This window comes from Camellia sinensis, chromosome 13, assembly GCF_055761805.1.
Source record: "Camellia sinensis isolate YWXY chromosome 13, ASM5576180v1, whole genome shotgun sequence".
In the NCBI taxonomy this organism is placed as follows: Eukaryota; Viridiplantae; Streptophyta; class Magnoliopsida; order Ericales; family Theaceae; genus Camellia; species Camellia sinensis.
In genome coordinates, this window is record NC_138973.1 from 25,892,946 (window position 1) to 25,915,150 (window position 22,205).

At 42.1% G+C, this 22,205-nt stretch overlaps 1 long non-coding RNA gene across 14 annotated transcripts; it reads left to right on the forward strand.

The window, feature by feature from the left end:
* Window positions 1–261: 261 nt before the first annotated feature.
* Window positions 262–21,942, forward strand: LOC114303702 (uncharacterized). Of its 14 annotated transcripts, XR_014348553.1 has the most exons (7): window positions 262–421; window positions 1,743–1,843; window positions 1,930–2,052; window positions 2,533–2,661; window positions 3,378–3,470; window positions 3,832–3,889; window positions 21,504–21,942. It is a non-coding gene; the product is annotated as an uncharacterized LOC114303702 (long non-coding RNA). The 14 variants fall into 14 exon arrangements; XR_014348549.1 differs by having other exon boundaries at window positions 1,743–2,052; XR_014348552.1 differs by lacking the exons at window positions 3,378–3,470; window positions 3,832–3,889 and adding an exon at window positions 4,370–4,575 and having other exon boundaries at window positions 1,743–2,052.
* The last annotated feature ends 263 nt before the right edge of the window (window positions 21,943–22,205 follow it).

Here is a 22,205-nt window from a genome sequence, read left to right on the forward strand (position 1 = left end):
TTTCAGCGACAAAAAAGAGTTTTAGTCGCCAAAGAATTAAAGTTTTTTGGAGGGAGACATTTCAAATAGTTTGGAGGGATTTATAAAAGACTTTCAGCGACTAAAAATATATTAGTCGCTATTACTCAATCTTTGGCTGCAAAATATTTAGTCCTTATTTATTATTATTTGGCAACAAAAAAGTTATTTTGTCGCTAAAGCACAGCTTCAGAATTTGTTTTAGAGGGAAACAAATTTCTTTTGGCGCCCGATATATTTACACTCTGTTGTGTCTCTCTCACACACACACGATATACACTTCTGTCTCAAACACTACCAACCCTCACCCCCACTCACAACCAGCGGTCACCACCGGCGCTCGCCACCTGCAAATCGCCACCACCACCGCCACCTGCAAATCGCCACGGCCACATAATCACAGGTATTTTTCTCTCTCTGTCGCTCTCGGGCTCTCTTCCTCTCAGTCGCTCTCAGTCTCTCTCCCTCTCTGTCGATCTCGCTCTCTCTCCCTCTCTGTCCATCTCGGCCTCTCTCTTTCTCTCTCTTCCTTCCTCTATTTCCCCATTTCTCACACTTGCACTAAATATGCTAATTGCTTAATTGTGTTGATTTTCTCTCGGTCTCTGTTTCTCATTCTTTGCCGATCTCCTTAATTTTTTCAATTGTAGAAACCCTAGCCTGTTTTTTTTTTTAATCCAACATTTTTGTTTGCCATTTGGGGCTTTTATTATTCTTTGTAAATATTTTTTCCGTATCTAACATTTGTATTTCATAGAAAAGAATTATAATTTTAACACCTTATTGGACAAAAATTCATACTCTTGATTGAAGTTCTTTCCAATGAATTTTCAATTACTCTTGAGGCGATCAATTGAAAAATTCAATAAGTTTGCAAGTTCTTTTTCTGTTTCTGTTGCTGAATTTGTTACTTTTGTTTGAATTTGCTCAATTCTACTGCCACCATTTAAGGGCAATAAACCAAGAAACAAAATGCCAATTCAATTGCCATTTATCAAACAGTAAAGGTCATAACTTGAGTGGTTGATATATATGTAAACATGTAATTGTACTGTAATATTGAAGCTATCCCTCAACCTTAGTTCATATCAATTCTGTTTAACACTGATTAATTATGACTAAATGCGCGTAATTCATTTTTATGTGAATTTGTTTGAGTCAATGACACTGCTAATTCTCCTAGGGATTGTCTCGGGTGTTATGTTAAGGGTTAGCTGGAAATTGTGTGGATTTTATATTTGAATCTTGCTTGGCAAAATTGAAGATTGAAATGCTAGTTATAGCTTTTTTATTTTTTATTTTTTTTTATATCAATGAAGCCACCTGCAACTGTTAGGAAGTGTTTCTAAACATAAAAGCTTGTTTTGAAAATTGTTTTTGAAAGAAACATCATAATGTTTGCAAATATAAAATTACACATTATGCTGATATTGGGGCGGTGATGTATGTTAACAATTTTTTGGAGATGATTTATGCCAAAAAAGTCTAACCTTATTGGCCATAGGTACCTAGTGTACTAAAATTTCCCCCTTTTTGGGGTTTAGGTGCATTTTATACTCCTGGAAGTTTCAAGAAACTAGCTTGTTTAATTTCCACAATGAGCAATTTTTTTGGAGAAATTCATCAAAAAGCGGAAGATTGCAAATGTTGTGTTTTTCCTTTAAAATGTCATATAGATTTTATGTATAGTGTGAAAGTTATAGATACTCATTCGTCTTGAACAGGTGAGGAAAAATTTGTTTGGATTCACGGAAGCCACATATTCAGGCTACACTTGTTACACTGGTATTGCAGATTTTGTGCCTGCTGATATTGAGACCGTTGGGTATGTTAATATTTCATTATTTTGTTGCTTTATAGGTTTTTATTTTTATTTTTATTATATATATATATATATATTTATCTTCATAGACTTCTTTATTCTGTACCTTACGTCTTGAGGGGAGAGGCTTAGCTCGCAATGGAGCTTGATAAGGCTTGGCAGCGAAGCATTGAGTCAGGAAGTCCTATAGATGTTGTCTCTTCTCTAAGAAGGTAAATGCAATTTTTCCTTGTCAAAAAATCAAAGTAAAATTTGATTCATATGAGCATTCACCCCACAATATAATAACCTTACAAATGAAATCAAATTTTAAAAAGTATACTCCTCTTAAAATGCCAAAGCACATTCTTGCATGTAAGAGGAGAGATTGCACCATTTTTATGAGTCTTTCAATGAGAGGTTGTGTGACCATGTGAATGACATTTTGCTTCACCTTCCAATTCTCACCTCTCTCTCTCTCTCTCTATATATATATATATACATATATAGCATTGCTCTGAACTTGCTTGATTTCAGTTCTGAATTATTATTATTATTATTATTATTATTATTATTTTCTATCATGTTAGATTGGAGCATGTGTGTGGATTTTAGCTTATAGTCGTATTTTGGTGAATTTCAAAATGTGCTTTGGGTAGGCTATAAGCTTCATAATCGTGTTAATTGGTATGAAATGGAACACAAATTAGCAGGTCAAGTTAGACTTCCTCACCGGAGTGCTTAATTGAGGCATTTTGCTTTAAAAGAGAACATCTATGAAGCAGCAACTACATTGTTCTTATTCAAAATTGTTATTGAATGATGCAGCAACTACAATGGAGGTGGGTAAGCACACTCAATGACAGCCTTTTTATTGTCAGTGTTTTTCCAGTTCCAACCATCCAGTTCCCATCTAATACAATCCTTAATGGCCAATTTGGTTCAAGGTTGACTGCACAAGTCCAACACCATCCTAAGTCATTTTCTCACTCATACCAACTTCCAATCGGTGACAAGCTCACAACTTGACATGTTAAACCAAGCAAACATATTCACAGTAAATCATACAAAGCCATTCATCTCATCATGCACATAAAGATAAAGGAACTATCATAGTACTATGCATAAATTAATAATGATATGCATGCAAACCAAAGCAAATACGCATGCACATGCACATACACATACACATACACACACATGACACATACATTCTTGGAATTTAACATGAAGATTGTTTTGGTTTTGCTTTGCACTTGGTTCATGTTATTTTCAGTCAAAGGCTGTAGTGGGTTGATAAAAAGATTGCCCTTTATTTTTGGTAATTGGATTTTTCTTTTATAGAAGGTGAAATATTTCTTGACTAAATTGATCTTTACTACTCTCAAACTCAAGTTTTCATAACCTGTTCCATATTTTCCTTTGCAACTTCTATGATCTATGGTAAAAGCTTACATTCAGTGTGTTGATGTTAGCACTTTGCTTTTGATCTCTTGCATCCTGTTTTTCTTATATTGATCTGTCTCATTGTATTTATAAAAGATTTGGTTCTGTTCAGGGGCTATATCGAAGCAATTAAAGAGATAGAGCAGCAACTCCATAGTGGGAATAGTGAAGCAGGGTTTGATGACATTGTTGTTGCATGTGGCAGGTTTTGTTCTATTCCATGTATTATTTTTTATGGCTGGAAGCATTTTTTCTACATTTGATTATGACTTTAGTTGTGCCTATCTAATAATTAGGTATTTTTATAGATGTTTTATTTCAAAGGAAATGAGTGGATTTGATTAAGCAATAGTTACTAAATTTCAAAACAGCGAACCTGAAGGATACCGCAGATGAATTAAGTGATTGGTTGGTTGGTTGGTTGGTTTATGATGCAAATGAATTTTCTGACACATGTTCAAAAGGACCAAGTATTGCTAGTCTAATGCACAGAGTGCTTTGATTCTGTCTTCTTCAATTACATTTTTGTATCTCTCTGAATGGCTTTGTTGTGCAAATAATGGCAGGGGGTTGGTTTACACATTCTGCTCTTTTCAGCACCTGAATTTATAGAACCATCACTAGGTACAACCTTTTTTCCCAATTTACTTGGGTTTCTTGTGGGATGATGCCAATGGTTCCACTATAAGGTCAATTTGCGATAGCTGCATGTATCTAGGTTGTAAACATACTATATGCAACTGAGGTATTGTATTGTTTGACATCTCTACAAACCTTTAAAATTCTACTAATAACCTATGGAGGTTATGCACAACTTTTGGGGTTAGGTTTGAGAAAGTGGAAGATAGTAAGCTGAATGGGGAAAGGGCACGAATAGGCTTGAAATAGAAGGTGACAGATTGCTAAAAGTAACATTATATGGTGCAAAAATTTAATTTCAAATGACATATAGCCATACTTAGATTATTGAAATTATAATGCAATTAAGTGTGGGGAACCTTTTGAATCCATAGCAGCTTCTTTTTTTCTTTTCTTTTTTTCTAGTTGAACTTTAATAGGCATATGTAGATCCAACTGTTCCAATCATAATGAGGAATGTGACAGGTGGGTGAGTCTAAATTTGTGTTTGAAGCTAGAAAGAACCATAGAGAAAAAGGAGCTTCTGGTCTTGAGCACATTGAAACGGAGAATGCAAGCAGTCATCCCATTCTATTTCATAGACAATTTTCTTAGAAAGATCAATGCTTATAAAGTTTTGCCAGGATCTTCAATATTTAGATCAACCCAACTCATGTTGAGCATAATAAAAGGTAAATTCTCACTCACTGTTGAATAATGAAACTTTAAATAGTTACACATTTGAAAAGTGTGGGTACTTGTATCAAGCTCAATACGTGGCAAGCCCACATTACCAAAACCCCACCCACGTGGCAGACCAATAAGGCACCACGTCGGGCATGTATACATGGCGAGCCCTACGGGCGTCATGTGCCAAGGCAACCAAAACTATATGCTTAGCCTAAGCGAGAGCATATATACAAGCCCAAATATATCTAGATATGAAGAGCCCTGCAACAGGCAGCACCATGGTCCCGCAGGGCCCATGGTCCTTCACACCTAGCTCCAAGGCCAAACAACAATACAATCAGCCCCGGCTCACTTGTACTTGGATTGATAAACAATGGCTCTCCTAAACATTGAGATAGGCCTGCGGCCCATTCTCTTACTTGATCGCTCAGAAGCGAGCCCCTCTCTTAAACATTGAGTTAAGCCCGCGGCCCATTCTTCTACTTGGTCACTTGGAAGCGAGCCCTTGGCTCTCTTAAACACTAAGGTGGGCCCTGGCCCATTTATCTACTTGGATGCCTGGGTTGGGAGCAGGACCCAGGCACTACTGCTCGGGATCATCAGAGGATACTGGACTGGCGGCTGAGGTCATGGGATCGTCGAGATAGTTGTCTTCTTGCTAAGACAACTCTATCTCGACCAGGCTTGGAGAAGAGGCAACAATGACCTTACGTTCATGTCATCCGATGCATATACGAAACGCTACTTTCTGCCTGCCACGAAACGTTGCTATCCGCCTGCCGGCAAGCCACAGACGGCAGAAGGGCTTATATCACTTCTGGCAGAGTTGAGGAGAACGAGCCACCTGTCCAACAGTTTGCTTGGGCTCCAATACTCCTGCGGCCTATATAACGTATCGTATATGCAACAACAACAATACAACTAAGTCTTATGCTAAAACACTCTCTCATACTTTACATTAGTGTTCAAAGGTCTATCACTGCCAACCTCTCCCTCTCCAAGCTTGCCTTGACCTCCTCCTCTCCACCTCCGGTGATCCCAAGCCATTGAAGTGCCCGCCATCTTCCCGGACTACCTCTAACCACACCGCTCACCCACATTATACTCTGCTGGGGAAGAGTGGTGCTCGCTTCGCATGGCACCCAAAAAGAACACTGGAACTGGAGTAGCGACGTCCCAAGGTGGCGGTAGGGAGATCCTGGCGGAAACCTCGGAACATAACTCCGGTGGCTCTCTAGAAGAACAATCCTCCCAACTGGTTATAACAAATCAGCTACGTACATTGACTGAGAGCGTCACCTCCCTTCAACAGAACCAACAACTCTTAATGGACGCCCTGCTGGCCTTACAAAGGGCACCTACGCTCCCATCATCATCTAACCCTCTTACATCATCTCAAAATGGCGTTCTGTCATTACCCCAAAATGGCTCAGAAGCCAACCTCACTACGCAAAACGACTCGCGAACCCAAGTGGGAGGACAAACAGCCCCCCCGCTCCCTCCATTAGCTCCCAGCCAGACACCCCCACCACAAGTTGGGTCCATTAGTGGAGTTCCCATCGCAGTGGCTTCAACTGGCTCTCCGGCTCTTCTGGCAAATCAGAACCCTTCCCAGCCATTAACATTGGAGGTCGTAAAAGAGCACATACATAGCCTACTTCAGACAAACAAAGGTCACATCCCTGCCTCCCCAGAATTGGATCTCCGTCCTCCTTACCCTATTCACATCGCAAGTCTTCCATATCCGGCGGGATATACAGTACCCAAGTTTGTTCGCTTCGACGGACGAAAAGGGAACGCCAGAGAGCATGTTTCACGCTTCCTTGATGCCCTTGGAGCTCACCGAGAAGACCGAAACCTCCGCATGAGAGAATTCTCCAAATCTCTCACAGATCGAGCATTCTCGTGGTATGCTAACCTCGCTGCTGGCTCTATTTCTTCATGGGAAGACTTGGTAAAAAAGTTTTACATCAAGTTCTTCTATGTTGAAGAGAGGTTAACCACCCTTCATCTTATGAGGGAAACACAACGACTTGGGGAGGACATCCTCGTTTACATCCGCCGTTTTAGGGAAAAAGCAGTAGACATTCAAGACCCAATGGAAGAACACCAACTGGTATCATTGTGCATTGAAGGAATGATCATGACTTATAAACTCCAGCTGGTCAACCACCACTTCTCTGACTTTTCCGCTTTATGTGCTGCGGCCCGAAACATAAGTGAAACAGTAAGATCAGGGGCACGAATGACAGCACCGCAACCCCACTCATGGCGACCAACAGCACCTCAACCTTCCTCATGGAGGCCTAACCGACGCAACCACGCTGTGTATGCAGCCAAGGGCTCCTCTTGGGGAAGAGAAGACCCGCAGGCAAAAAAGAGAAAGTTCGATCAAATTCCCCCACCATTACCTATCTCAGTGAATGAGGCACAGGCACTCCTCAATGCCTGGGTGGAAGATGGAAAAGTTCACCTTCCCGAGCCAAGGCAACCTGTTAACAAAAAGGATCAAGCGCGGGCAGACTATTGCATATACCATCATTCTGTTAAACATCCTACTACGGAATGCTGGGCACTCAGATCCTTAGTTCGAAAGATGATGTCTGAAGACGCTTTGGAGTTACCTCGCCAAACAGAAGATGTCTTGAAAGATCCTCTCCCGCGCCATAAGGATAATGGCAAGACGGTCATGATGCTTTCGCATTATGACGAGATGGAAGAGCCAATGGTGTGCGAGCTCTCTGAACTCCCAGCTCCCACTTGTCCGGATTTTGAGACTAGACGTGTGATAGCACTTAAGAAATCGACAAAGTTTAAATGGTTCTTTGACCAATTCGGCCTGTCTGAAGCAACACGCTTTGAAGCCACCAAGGCATTTTTAAGACTTGCAGAGCAGAATGGTGAAACGTGCATGAGCGTAAGTGGATCAGTGAGAAAAGTATTTCGGGATAACTCCTTGGCAATAACCTTTACCGAGGCCGACAAACAAGTACCATTTCCACATAACCGTCCCCTATACGTCCCAGTATTCATCAATGGGATGGAGTTTCAAAGAGGATTCATGGATGGAGGAGCTTCACTCAATGTGATGCCTTATTCTACTTTCCAGACGACCGGGATCCCACAAAAGCACTTAGTCAGACAACCCATCTCCATCACCGGTTTTGGAAACCAAAAAATTAAAACCATGGGTCATGTCCAATTAGACTTAGTAGTGGGACCGATTCGCTCTACTACTAAGTTTCATGTTATAGAAGCAGAGACGACCTATCAGGCTCTCCTAGGGAGAACTTGGCTTCATAGATATGCTGCGATTCCGTCCACCTACCATCAATGTGTCAAAGTAATCTACAACAATGAAGTAGTAGCCGTAGCTGGCTCTCAAAAGCCTTTTCGAGTAGATGAAGCTCACATGGCAAATGTAGTATTTTACAATCATGTCGACGAAGACGAACCTCCCCTGCCACTTCGAGGAACTCCTGTACCTGACTGGGATGACTTCTCTGAAGAAGGTTCATCACCACCTCGTAGAAAGACGTTCACCAAATCAGAGCCCTCAAGAAAGCTCCCTAGAGTCACCAGGATTCAAACAAAAGATGGTAGAGTGATATACCGTTTATGACGGTGCGAGGGGTTGGCAAATGTTACCAATGCCGACCCCCAGCTAGACGACGTAGCAATTGTCCATCGTGAACTAAGTGGAGAAGATCACTGTTGCTACACCTTGTCTGCGCTGGCCTAACGCTCGCCAATGGAAAAGAAGAAAAAAAGTAGAGACAAGAAGAGCAGAAAGAGAAAAAAAGTTGTGGCTTTCCCAGCAACGGATAAACACTCTGACAAATCCTATTGTCCTGCGGTAACTCATTTGGATGGAGCCGAAGGCTCAAAAGTTAAACCCCTCAAGGCAGCCATTTCATCTCCTAACCAAGTCCCCGCCAAGCAAGATGGATTGCAAGAAGTCCGACCTGCTCCAGAGTGTTTACAGGATGGTCCTAGGCCCCAAAAACAAGAACTGGAAGAAATCAACATAGCCTCTGAAGGAGAACCCAGGCGTCCCATCTTCATTTGCAAAGATCTCCCAGCAGAACAGAGGGGGCCCCTCATCGAGTTGATTAAAAAATATTCGGACGTTTTCGCATGGACATATGAAGAAATGCCAGGATTAGACAAAGATGTTACCATGCACCGTCTGAACGTCATCCCCCTGGCTCGCCCAGTCAAGCAAGGAGTAAGATTTTATAAGCCCGAGGTGGAGCTCAACATCAAGGACGAAGTGGTGAAGCTGCTTGGAGCAGGGTTCATCAAACCCATCCAACATCCCACTTGGCTTTCTAGTATCGTCCCAGTTATCAAAAAGAACGGTCAAATTCGAGTGTGTGTCGATTTCAGAGATCTAAACAAATCTTGCCCCAAAGATGAGTTCCCACTCCCAAACATAGACACCTTGATTGATTCAGCGGCGGGTCATCATATGTTCTCATTCATGGATGGCTTCAGCGGCGACAACCAGATCAAGATGGCTCCAGAGGATGCCCCAAAGACAGCATTTCGCACTCCTATAGGCAACTTTTTCTATACTGTAATGCCTTTTGGGCTGAAAAATGGGGGAGCAACATACCAGAGAGCTATGACAGCCATTTTCCATGATATGTTGCACAAGTCCTTGGAATGTTACATTGATGATTTGGTGGTGAAATCCAAAGAGGAGACTAGTCACCTCAAAGACCTCCAAAGAGTTTTTGAACGTTGTAAGAAATACAGACTCAGAATGAATCCGCTTAAGTGCGCATTCGGAGTCACCGCCGGCAAGTTCCTTGGCTGTATCGTTCATCGCCATGGGATAGACCCCGACCCAGCAAAGGTCGCCGCCATCAAAAATATGCCACGGCCAACCAGTCTAGACGAGTTGAGAACCTTCCTTGGTCGGGCATCCTACTTGAGACGGTTTATCCCAGCTATGGCCGAAATAACACAACCCTTCAATTCATTACTGAAGAAGGATGTCAGGTTCATTTGGAATGAGGAACACCAACAAGCATTCGAGGGAGTGAAATCAGCCTTAACATCCCCTCTCTCCATGACTCCTCCTCAGCCGGCGAGGCCCTTACTCCTCTACATCACTTCCACGCCGAAATCAGTCGGCGCTCTGCTCGCCCAGGAAATTGACGGACTTGAACGGCCCGTGTACTACATAAGCAGAGTCATCCAAGGGGCTGAGGTCCGATATTCCCCCATTGAACGACATTGCCTCGCCCTAGTGTTCGCAGCCAAAAAGCTCCGCCATTACCTTCTTTCTTACCCCATCCATCTCATGACCAGGAGTGATCCTATCCGCTTTCTCCTCACTAGACCAGCGCTTTCCGGCAGGCCAGCTCGCTGGCTCCTATCATTAGCAGAATACGACATCACTTGCAAAGCTCCCAAGGCCATCAAGAGTCAAGCGCTTGCTGACCTCTTAGCTCACTTCCCTAGTGGAGAACATGAACCGCCTTCGGACGAATTGCCAGGTGATGAGTTCCAAGCAGCTGAAGTAAACACCGAAGGAGAATGGAGTTTGAGTTTCGATGGATCGTCCACCTCTAAAGGGGGAGGAGCTGGAATAGTCCTTGTTTCCCCAAATCAAACCGAAGTCAATTTGTCATATAAACTAGATTTTAAATGCTCTAACAACGAAGCAGAATACGAAGCCTTGATATTAGGACTTATGGCAGCACTCGACCTAGGAGTAAGTCTTTTATGTATCAAAGGCGACTCTAATTTGGTGGTCAAGCAGACCAATAGAGACTATGCTATCAAAGAGCCGCCTTTAGCTTCGTACAGAACCATTGTCCAAAGGTTGACAGACAAATTCGACAGGGTAAGGATAGAACACGCTCCTCGCTCCAACAATCGACACCCAGACGCCCTCGCTACCTTGGCTTCTAAAGTAGAATTTGCGGAAGAGTCAACTAAGATAGAAGTACTGAAGCGCTCCATGCCGTGCTCGGTAACAACCATTTTTCCTGAAAAAGAACCCGCCGACTGGAGAGCCCCAATCATCGATGAGCTCCGCGCCTCCTCAGGTAAATTACCTTTGTGCGAAATCAAACACTTCACAATTTACCAAGGAGTCCTCTACTACAGAGGGCCTGGGGGTCTGCTAGCACGATGCATCGACCTTGCCGAAGCCAAGTCTAAGCTAGAAGGGGTTCACGATCGTTCTTGCGGAACAGGAGACGTGAGCCTCTATAGGAGGCTACAACGACAGGGATATTATTGGCCTACTATGGCCAAAGAAGCAAACGACCTTCAGGGAAAATGCACCAAATGCTAGGAATTCCCTCCAAAAGCTGAATGCAATTTCGCAGAAATCACCTCCGACTGGCGTCAGGTGTATATAGATTACCTCAAAGAAGCATCATTGCCGCCAGATCGCTCTGCAGCTGCAATAATCAAGAAGCGAGCCTCGAAATTCTTTTTGCAAGAAGGGCAACTTTTCAGGCATGGATTTGACGAGAAGCCTTTACGTTGCTTATCGGGAGCAGAAATCCATAAAGTTTTAGAACTTGCTCATGGGCCGGAGCACCAAGGCGGAGCCAAGCTATTCCAACATCTCTTGCATATAGGTTATTATTGGCCTACCATGGAAGCAGACGCCAAAATATATGCCAAACGCTGCAAACCCTGTCAACTCCATGGTAACCTTATTCATGCACCAGCCACCGATTTGCATAGTTCGAGCTCACCATGGCCTTTCCACACATGGGCTATGGATCTTATTGGCCCCATCTCTCCACCGTCAAAGGGACACATATGGATTGTAGCGGCCACGGAGACTTACACTAAGTGGGTAGAAGCCATCCCCCTGAAGAAGGCAACAGGAGCCGCTGTCTCCAATTTCATTCGAGAATTCATTATATGTCGTTTTGGCATTCCTAGAGTAATCCTGTCGGATAACGGGACCCCTTTTGTCAACCGCCAAGTGGGGAAACTCTTAGTCTCCTACGACATCACACACCATAAATCAACGCCTTACTACCCCCAGGGCAATGGACAAGCTGAAGCAACCAACAAAACACTCCTTAGAATCCTTTCAAGGACTCTCAAGGATTATCAAAGGGATTGGGCACATGTGCTTCCAATGGCACTCTGGGCATACAGAACATCTAAAAGAAGACCAACTCAAATGACCCCATTTTCGTTGGTATATGGCACGGAAGCCATCCTTCCAGTGGAAATTGCCATACCATCAGCTCGCATGGCCCTCCGAAGCGGAACTAGCCCGTACTCCAGGACGTCAGAGCTGGAAGTCCTTGATGAAAGAAGGGACAAGGCCCAGACTAATCTTAGAGTTTACCAGAGTCGTATAGCTAAAGCTTATGATACTCTGGTACGTCCAAGACAGTTCCAAGAAGGTGATTTAGTGTTACGGGCTGCACCCCACGTCATGAGGGGAACATCAACTCACAAGTTCACACCCAAATGGCAGGGTCCTTTTGTAGTAAGGGAAGTCAATGAAAATGGCTATTACAGAATTTCTGAGCCTGATTCTCAAACCCTCTTAAGCCCCATCAATGCGAAATGGTTGAAGGCTTACTATCCTTAGAAATTACCCATTACTATATAACGTACTACACCAAGATGTATTGTGCCAGTTTGGGCTTCTTCAATGAATATCATCCTTTTTCACACTTATTCTAACTATAATCACAAATAATAAAAGATGACGTTTTAATTCGAAAGTCAGCTCCATTAAGTAGTCGAAGATTTTCAATTACAAAAAAAAAAAAAAAAAAAAAAACTATTTTGAGTTAGGCCTCTTCCCCTCGCTAGGCCTCTATCCCTCGCTCGAAGTACGCCTTTGCTCCAATTCCCCTTTCCCTCGCTTTCCACATATGTTTCTATTCCTCGCAAATTTTCTAACTATTTCCACCAAAGTAAAAAAAAAAAAAAAAACACTATTTTGAGTTAGGCCTCTTCCCCTCGCTAGGCCTCTATCCCTCGCTCGAAGTACGCCTTTGCTCCAATTCCCCTTTTCCTCGCTTTCCACATACGTTTCTATTCCTCGCAAATTTTCTAACTATTTCCACCGAAGTTTAAAAAAAAAATATATATATATATATATATATATATATTGAGTTAGGCCTCTATCCCTCGCTAGGCCTCTATCCCTCGCTCGAAGTATGCCTTTGCTCCAATTCCCCTTTCCCTCGCTTTCCACATACGTTTCTATCCCTCGCAAATTTTCTAACTATTTCCACCGAAGTTTTAAAAAAAAAAAAAAAAAAAAAATTGAGTTAAACACAAAACTCATATTTTGAAAATAATCCCCTCCCCTCGCATCACAAAACTCATATTTTGCAACACTCCTTTCCCTCGCATAATGAAACTCCCATTTTGAGATAGCCTCTCTCCCTCGCATAACAAAACCCATATGTTGTTTAGCCCCTTCCCCTCGCATAACTTTTCCATCAAAAAAAAAAAAAAAAATTCATATTTTGAGATAGGCTCTCTCCCTCGCATAACCAAACCCACATGTTGGTTAGCCCCTTCCCCTCGCATAACTTCTCCATCAAAAAAAAAAAAAAATCATATTTTGAGATAGCCTCTCTCCCTCGCATAACCAAACCCATATGTTGGTTAGCCCCTCCCCCTCGCCTAACTCTTCCATCCCAAAAAAAAAAAAAAAAAAAAACTTTTGAGATAGCCTCTCTCCCTCGCATAACCAAACCCATATGTTGTTTAGCCCCTTCCCCTCGCATAACTTGTCCATCAAAAAAAAAAAAAAAAAAAAATTCATATTTTGAGATAGCCTCTCTCCCTCGCATAACCAAACCCACATGTTGGTTAGCCCCTTCCCCTCGCATAACTTCTCCATCAAAAAAAAAAAAAAATCATATTTTGAGATAGCCTCTCTCCCTCGCATAACCAAACCCATATGTTGGTTAGCCCCTCCCCCTCGCCTAACTTTTCCATCCCAAAAAAAAAAAAAACAACTTTTGTGATAGCCTCTCTCCCTCGCATAACCAAACCCATATGTTGGTTAGCCCCTTCCCCTCGCATAACTTTTCCATCCCAAAAAAAAAAAAAAAACTTTTGAGATAGCGTCTCTCCCTCGCATAACCAAACCCATACGTTGGTTAGCCCCTTCCCCTCGCATAACTTTTCCATCCCAAAAAAAAAAAAAAATCATATTTTGAGATAGCCTCTCCCCCTCGCATAGCCAAACCCATATGTTGGTTAGCCCCTTCCCCTCGCATAACTTTTCCATCAAAAAAAAAAAAAAAAAATCATATTTTGAGATAGCCTCTCTCCCTCGCATAACCAAACCCACATGTTGGTTAGCCCCTTCCTCTCGCCTAACTTTTCCATCCAAAAAAAAAAAAAAAAAAAAAAAAATCATATTTTGAGATAGCCTCTCTCCCTCGCATAGCCAAACCCATATGTTGGTTAGCCCCTTCCCCTCGCATAACTTTTCCATCCAAAAAAAAATAAAAAATAAAAAATATCATATTTTGAGATAAGCCTCTCCTTCGCATAACAAAACCCATATTTTGGGATAGCCCCTTTCCCTCGCATCACCAAATCCCCCCTCACTTCATCTTTCTATCACGAAATTTAAAAAAAAAAAAAAAAAAAAAAAAAAAAAAAAAAAAAAAAAATTTAATTACCTTTTTTTTTTTTTTTTTTTTTCCTCCCTCGCCTCATTTTCTTATACTTCCCGAATTTATTTCATGGGCTTCATCTTTATAGCTCCCTTTTATTTACAGTCCCCTATTACCTCATCACTTTAAAAAAATTAAATTAAATTAAATCGCCCCTTCATTATTTCATTTATTTACCTTATTTTTATATTTCTCCAAATTCTTTTAGAGCTTCCCTCGGTTCAGCTTTTCTGTTTACAACCTATAAATCATAAAAACAATACAACTCCATAACTCGCAATGCAATACTAAAATTTTGCCAAATAGCTCTCCGATATTTATTCTAACAGTTCTTTTTTATTCAGCATACACTTCTCCTTTATTCCTTATTAATTACTTTCCAACATTTTCTCTTTTTACCTAATTAACATTTTATTATAGACCTCTCCAATTCTCCAAAACACAACTTTTTTTTTTATCTGCCTCTTGCTAAATAAATAAATAAATAAATAATAAATAACTAAAAATACAAAAAAAAATAAATAAAAATAAATAAATAAATAAATAACAAAACAATATTTTTATTTCATGGCTCACCTCTGTTTTTCAAAAAGCCTCATATTTTTCCACAAAACAACACTATATATATATATATATATATCTATATATATGAATCTATATATGAAACCATACATCAAATTCCACTGAGAAATACACATACCTTTCAAGCCCGCAGCAGCGCCAATCGCGATGAGCTACGCGAGTGCTCGCGGATCTTCTTCTTCCCCTTCCTGGTTCGTTGCTCAGGATTCACCCATAGCAATTTCCCTTAGAAACCCAACTTTACCGAATCACACAAGATCGAACCCAGCCCCTTTTCTGCCGATGGCTCACACACAGGTTCTTCTAACCAAGTCCCAAATAGAATCCAGCCCTAGCAGCATTAGAACTCAACTTTCGATAGCCCAACCAATTGCTTCGCAGCCTATCCACGACCCAGCACTTTTCTTCCCTCCTCTATCTCCCTGCCCGACTCGTCCCTTTACCCTTTCGCGACTTCGAAGTTTGGTTCCCCAACCTGCAACCAACTACACAAAAATCTAGCCCCTCACCATTCAATCCCGTAACAACGGTGGGAGAAAAGCCGTGATGCCTTCGTACCACACAGACGCTGTCGGGTCTCACTTTGGAGCTCGCCGGCGGCAACCCTTTCCCTCCTTCGTAGCTGTCAACCTTCCTCTCCCAACTGTATTCTGGCTTCTCTAGTCTTTCCCACTAAGTTGAATTCTAGGTATTTTAGAAAGAGAACAGAAAAGTCTACCCAAACACAAACTTGCCTAGCCCCTCCCTTAATGGTATAAGAAACCCAGCTACGGGTAACCAAATCCATCACACACCCTTTTGTACAATGGGTAAAAGGAACAAACAGAGATCCTGATTCAAAAAAAATAATAAAAAATAAAAACATAAAAAAAAATAAAAATAAAAATGTATATATATCTATATATATCTGTATATATAAAGTCCTTATTTTTCTAAAACGACAAGCTCACTTTTGGGAATGGTTCCAACAAGTTCAAGCTATACCCAAAATATACACAATCTTTTTACGTGGCAATAATGCAACGTTCAAGCAGGGCGAGAGGTTTAAAATAAATAAAAAATATATATATATATATATTTATATACGTACTAAGGTCGTACCTTCCCAAGGAAAATCTTTAAACCAATCAAAAATTCTCTTTGCCTGTTACAAATATTAAAAGCAAACTGCAACAACCTTAGACTCTTCAAACAAATCGCTCAAGCAATCGCACACTACCAAGCAGCTCCAAATCAGCTACTATCAGTAGTCTGCTCTAAACCTATAAGTCCAATTGATGAGTTGTCTTCTCCATAGATCGCTCTTCCCAACAAAAAGCTGCAAAAAGTCAATGAATTCACCCCCTCTTCCCCGTCTTTATAAGAGAGCACAAATGCAGGACAAAATTCATATCCAATTACTAACACTCTCCTTTCAACCCATCCTCTCTAAATGGCTTCCGGCGGCCAGGGGCACCGAGATAACACCGTTTGGCGGCCGGTGAACAAGGCTCCAAACCCAAGAGGTCCAAGCTATAGAGCTTCATGCTCCAGCTCTAAAGTTTGGAGCTCCACTCCTACTCACCGCCGCCCTCTGTGTGAGTTTTTTCGAAAGATGCTCTCCATGCCTCCATGGCAATTCCAAGATCAACTATTCGAATCCCCTTGGATCCAACACCCAATATCTGCTCATACAGTAGTAGAGGTGCCGGAAGAATTCCGGGGTAAAATAAGAGGATGGTACAAGGCACTAACCATTTCAGAACTTTACACAATACCACTGTCCCATACTTGGTTTTTGCTAAACCAAGAAATCAACCTCACTCTCCAGGGATCCACCTGCCAGGCAAATCAGGTGTTAGTCCCACATTTCGAGAGGATCCGTATCAACATCCTCTCACAAAGACCGACAGAAAGAGATCTAGACCACCACATCTCTATCATGTCAGCGCCATTGGTAAACCCAAATGAAGATTTGGGACTTGGATGGGACATAGAGAGCCTTGCAGATCTCAACATAGGAGAGGAGAGCGTTTCCCGTAGTGCCCAGCCAAACATCCCGCTCAACATTTCACTTAACATCCTCTTCTTCAACACTGAGGGTGTTGCTCGCCCCAACTTCCTCCAACACTACATGCACCTACACTCTAGCAGACGCTTCCACCTCGTCATCATCACAAACACAAAAAAAGAAGGAAGCGAGGCCCAGTTCATGAGCCAAATCATGGGCTTTCCTAACACCAAGACCATTGCCCCCCCTCCTAGCGGTATGGAAAGGGTGAGAGGCGGATTCTGGTGCCTATGGAATGAAGCCGAAATCTCCTGTGAAGTAGTAGAAATTCCCCGGAATCAAGCCATCGCCGAACAAGCCCACATCTTTATCCGGCCGGCTCGCACCGGATGAAATTTAAAATGTAAACTCTCCATGAGCAATCCAAATGCCCCTATTATATCAAAAGCTTAATTTTAGACATCTCTATCTGAATACTTGTCTGCATGAGTTAATATTTTCCAAAACTTTTTAACATAGTCATGCACAAATACTCTCATCAGCTATAAGAGTATCTGTACAGGGGGCATTATTGTGGGTACTTGTATCAAGCTCAATACGTGGCAAGCCCACATTACCAAAGCCCCACCCACGTGGCAGACCAATAAGGCACCACGTCGGGCATGTCGCATGTTTACTACATGGCGAGCCCTACGGGTGTCATGTGCCAAGGCAACCAAAACTATATGCTTAGCCTAAGCGAGAGCATATATACAAGCCCAAATATATCTAGATATGAAGAGCCCTGCAACAGGCAGCACCATGGTCCCGCAGGGCCCATGGTCCTTCACACCTAGCTCCAAGGCCAAACAACAATACAATCAGCCCCGGCTCACTTGTACTTGGATTGATAAACAATGGTTCTCCTAAACATTGAGATAGGCCTGCGGCCCATTCTCTTACTTGATCGCTCAGAAGCGAGCCCCTCTCTTAAACATTGAGTTAAGCCCGCGGCCCATTCTTCTACTTGGTCACTTGGAAGCGAGCCCTTGGCTCTCTTAAACACTAAGGTGGGCCCTGGCCCATTTATCTACTTGGATGCCTGGGTTGGGAGCAGGACCCAGGCACTACTGCTCGGGATCATCAGAGGATACTGGACTGGCGGCTGAGGTCATGGGATCGTCGAGATAGTTGTCTTCTTGCTAAGACAACTCTATCTCGACCAGGCTTGGAGAAGAGGCAACAATGACCTTACGTTCATGTCATCCGATGCATATACGAAACGTTACTTTCTGCCTGCCACGAAACGTTGCTATCCGCCTGCCGGCAAGCCACAGACGGCAGAAGGGCTTATATCACTTCTGGCAGAGTTGAGGAGAACGAGCCACCTGTCCAACAGTTTGCTTGGGCTCCAATACTCCTGCGGCTTATATAACGTATCGTATATGCAACAACAACAATACAACTAAGTCTTATGCTAAAACACTCTCTTATACTTTACATTAGTGTTCAAAGGTCTATCACTGCCAACCTCTCCCTCTCCAAGCTTGCCTTGACCTCCTCCTCTCCACCTCCGGTGATCCCAAGCCATTGAAGTGCCCGCCATCTTCCCGGACTACCTCTAACCACACCGCTCACCCACAAAAAGAAACTCAGTTTGATTTTATTTTCGGAATCTATTTTGTTTTATGGGATATTGGCGCTCCCCGTTCATTACATGGATACAAAAAAATAGAGGGAAAGAAGAGAAAAGTATAATTTTTGTGTTCAACTTCTCAATGGAAAGTAGGTTAAAGATTAAAATAGTTAATAATGACAAAAACAGACAGAAATAGTTAATAAGACAAAATGCTACATCCAAATTATAATAATTTTACTTTTTCTCTGACAACCATCAAATCAACTTAAAAAAAAAATCAACCAACTTCCCAAACACAACTTAACCGAAAAAGGGCGTTAAGGAGGACGAAATTGCGAAACAGCCCCCGAACCACCGTATGGATGTCACGGCCAACTTCGCGATGACAAATAGGACCTGTCACAACTGACGGAATGTAATTTGGACCTGTAGGTTGGGAGTTAGAGCCGAAAACGCTTTAAACTTAGTCGAAAAAGGCTGTTCTCGTGGTGAAAATTCAAAACAGCCCCCGAACCACCATGTGGCTGTCATGAACAGCTTTCCCATGACAAATAGAACATGTGACAATAGACGGGATGTAATTCGGACTCGTAGGCTGGGAGTTAGAGCCAAAACCGCCTTAAGCTTAACTGAAAAAAGGGCGTTAAGGGGGCGAAAATGCGAAACAGCCCCCGAACCACCGTATGGATGTCGCGGCCACCTTCCCCATCACAAACAGGACTTGTGACAATAGATAAAATGTAATTAGCACATGTAGGTTGGGAGTTGGAGCCGAAAATGCATTAAACTTAACCGAAAAAGGGCGTTAAGGCGGCGAAAATGTGAATCAACCCCCAAACCACCATACGGATGTCACGACCACCTTCCCCGTCACAAATAGGACCTATGATAATAGACGGAATGTAATTAGCACACGTAGTTTGTGAGTTAGAGCCAAAAATGCATTAAACTTAACAGAAAAAAGGGCGTTAAGGGGGCAAAAATGCAAATCAGCCCCCGAACCACCGTACGGATGCCACGGCCACCTTCCGTGTGATGAATAGGACCTGTGACAACAGACAGAATGTAATTAGCATGTGTAGGTTGGGAGTTAGAGCCGAAAACACATTAAACTTAACCGAAAAAGGGCGTTAAGGGGGCGAAAATGCGAAATAGCCCCCAAACTATTGTACGGATGTCACGGCCACCTTCCCCGTCACAAATAGGACCCGTGACAACAGACAGAATGTAATTAGCACACGTAGTTTAGGAGTTAGAGCTGAAAATTCATTAAACTTAACCGAAAAAGGGCGTTAAGGGCGCGAAAATGCGAATCAGCCCCTGAACCACCGTACGGATGTCACGGCCACCTTCCCTGTGATGAATATGATCTATGACAATAGACGGAATGTAATTAGCATATGTTGGTTGGGAGTTAGAGCCAAATACGCCATAAACTTAGTCGAAAAAGAATGTTTCGAGGGCAAAAACTCAAAACAGCCCCCGATCCACAGTGTGGATCACACGGGCAGTTCCCCCATGACAAATAGGACTTATGGCAACTGACGGAACGTAATCCGAACCCATAAGCTGAGAGTTAGAGCCGAATACGCTCTAAACTTAGTCGAAAAAAGACTTTTCGGGGGCGAAAATGCATAACAGCTCTCGAACCACCATGTGACTTACACGGACAGTTCGCCCATGACAAATAGGACTTTTGAGAACTGACAGAACATAATTCAGACCCGTAGGTTGGGAGTTAGAGCCGAATACGCCCTAAACTTAGTCGAAAAAGGGCGTCTCGGGGGCAAAAATTCAAAACAGCCCCCGAACAACCATGTGGCTCACACGGATAGCTTCTCCATGACAAATAGGAATTGTGAGAACTAACGGAACGTAATTCGGACCCGTTGGTTGAGAGTTAGAGCCGAATACGCCTTAAACTTAGTCGAAAAATGGCGTCTTGGGGGCAAAAATTCAAAACAGCCCCCGAACGACCGTGTGGCTCACACGGATAGCTTCACCATGACAAATAGGACTTGTGAGAACTGACGGAACGTAATTCGGACCCGTAGGTTGGGAGTTAGAGCCGAATACGTCCTGAACTTAGTCCAAAAAGGGCGTTTCGGGGGTGAAAATTCAAAACAGCCCCTAAACGACCGTGTGGCTAGCAAGGATAGCTTCACCATGACAAATAGGACGTGTGAGAACTGATGGAACGTAATTCAGACCCGTAGGTTGGGAGTTAGAGTCGAATACGCCTTAAACTTAGTCGAAAAAGGGCGTCTCGGGGGCGAAAATTCAAAACAGCCCCCGAATGACCGTGTGGCTCACACGAATAGCTTCTCCATGACAAATAGGACTTGTGAGAACTGACGGAATGTAATTCGGACCCGTAGGTTGGGAGTTAGAGCCGAATACGCCCTGACCTTAGTCGAAAAAGGGCGTTTTGGGGGCGAAAACTCAAAACAACCCCCGAACCACCGTGTGGCTCACATGGAAAGTTCCCCCATGACAAATAGGACTTGAGACAACTGAAGGAACGTAATCTGAACCTGTAGGTTGGGAGTTAGAGCCGAATACGCCCTAAACTTAGTCGAAAAAGGACTTTCCGGGGGCGAAAATTCATAACAGCCCCCGAACCACCGTGTGGCTCACACGGATAGTTCCCCCATGACAAATAGGACTTGTGAGAACTGACGGAACGTAATTCAGACCTGTAGGTTGGGAGTTAGAGCCGAATACACCCTAAACTTAGTCGAAAAAGGACGTTTCGGGGGCGAAAATTCAAAACAGCCCCCGAATACACCTTACACTTAGTCGAAAAACTTGCAACACCTAGTTAAAAAAACAATACCCTTATTAAAATAACATTTACATATTCTAATAATTGCCTTTATATATTTATAGGATGAAGAAATTACATATTACATTGTTTCTGCAGTTAGTTGGAATAAATATTGCATGATACGTATATATATATACTTTCTTTTATTTCCAATAAGATATTTCTCGATTGTTCTACTTTAAATGCATGTTAGAACATGTTTCATCTGGCTGACTGAATTGATATTTTGTAACAAATTCTAATGTTTCGTTTTTTGTTTTTCTTTGTAGATGGCTTTGTTGCATGGACTTGTGGATAATGCATATTGGTGTATGGAGAAAAATTCACTTTTGTGTAGAACTAATATAATACTTTTGTCATCCTCAGCTTTTGTGTAGTTCATTATTACTGATACAGAAAACTTTTGGCAATCAATAGTTAATGACTGTCGTGGTACATAGATCACCTTCTGTTGTGGTACATATATACCATTTGTCGGCGTACATATAGAACGCTTTGTTATGGTCCATAGAAAATTTTTATCGTGGTACACATGTCACCTTTTGTTGTGGTACAGATTACGATGGTAATTTGTACCATACCAAATGGTAATTTCGCTTGGTAGTAAATGTATTTTTTTGTATACTGAGAGTTTTGATTTTTGTATGATATATTTTGTATGGAATTATTATTTTAGTTTGGACAATAGTTGATTTGTATGGACTTTGATATTTAATGTTATTTATTTTTGGTATATGGATGCAGATTGTGGAATGATTGATAGTATGTATCATTTTGTTTTTATACATATTACAGGTTGCATTGTATATAGACAGGTTGTAGAGAAATTATAATTTCGCGATAAAACATAATATCATGTTTTTGGTGATTAAACAATTAGTAGCTAAAAAGAAATTGGGAAAAGACATTTGGTGACTAAAAGTTTTGTAACAAAAAAAAAAAGACATTTGGCAACTAAAAGTTTTATAGCA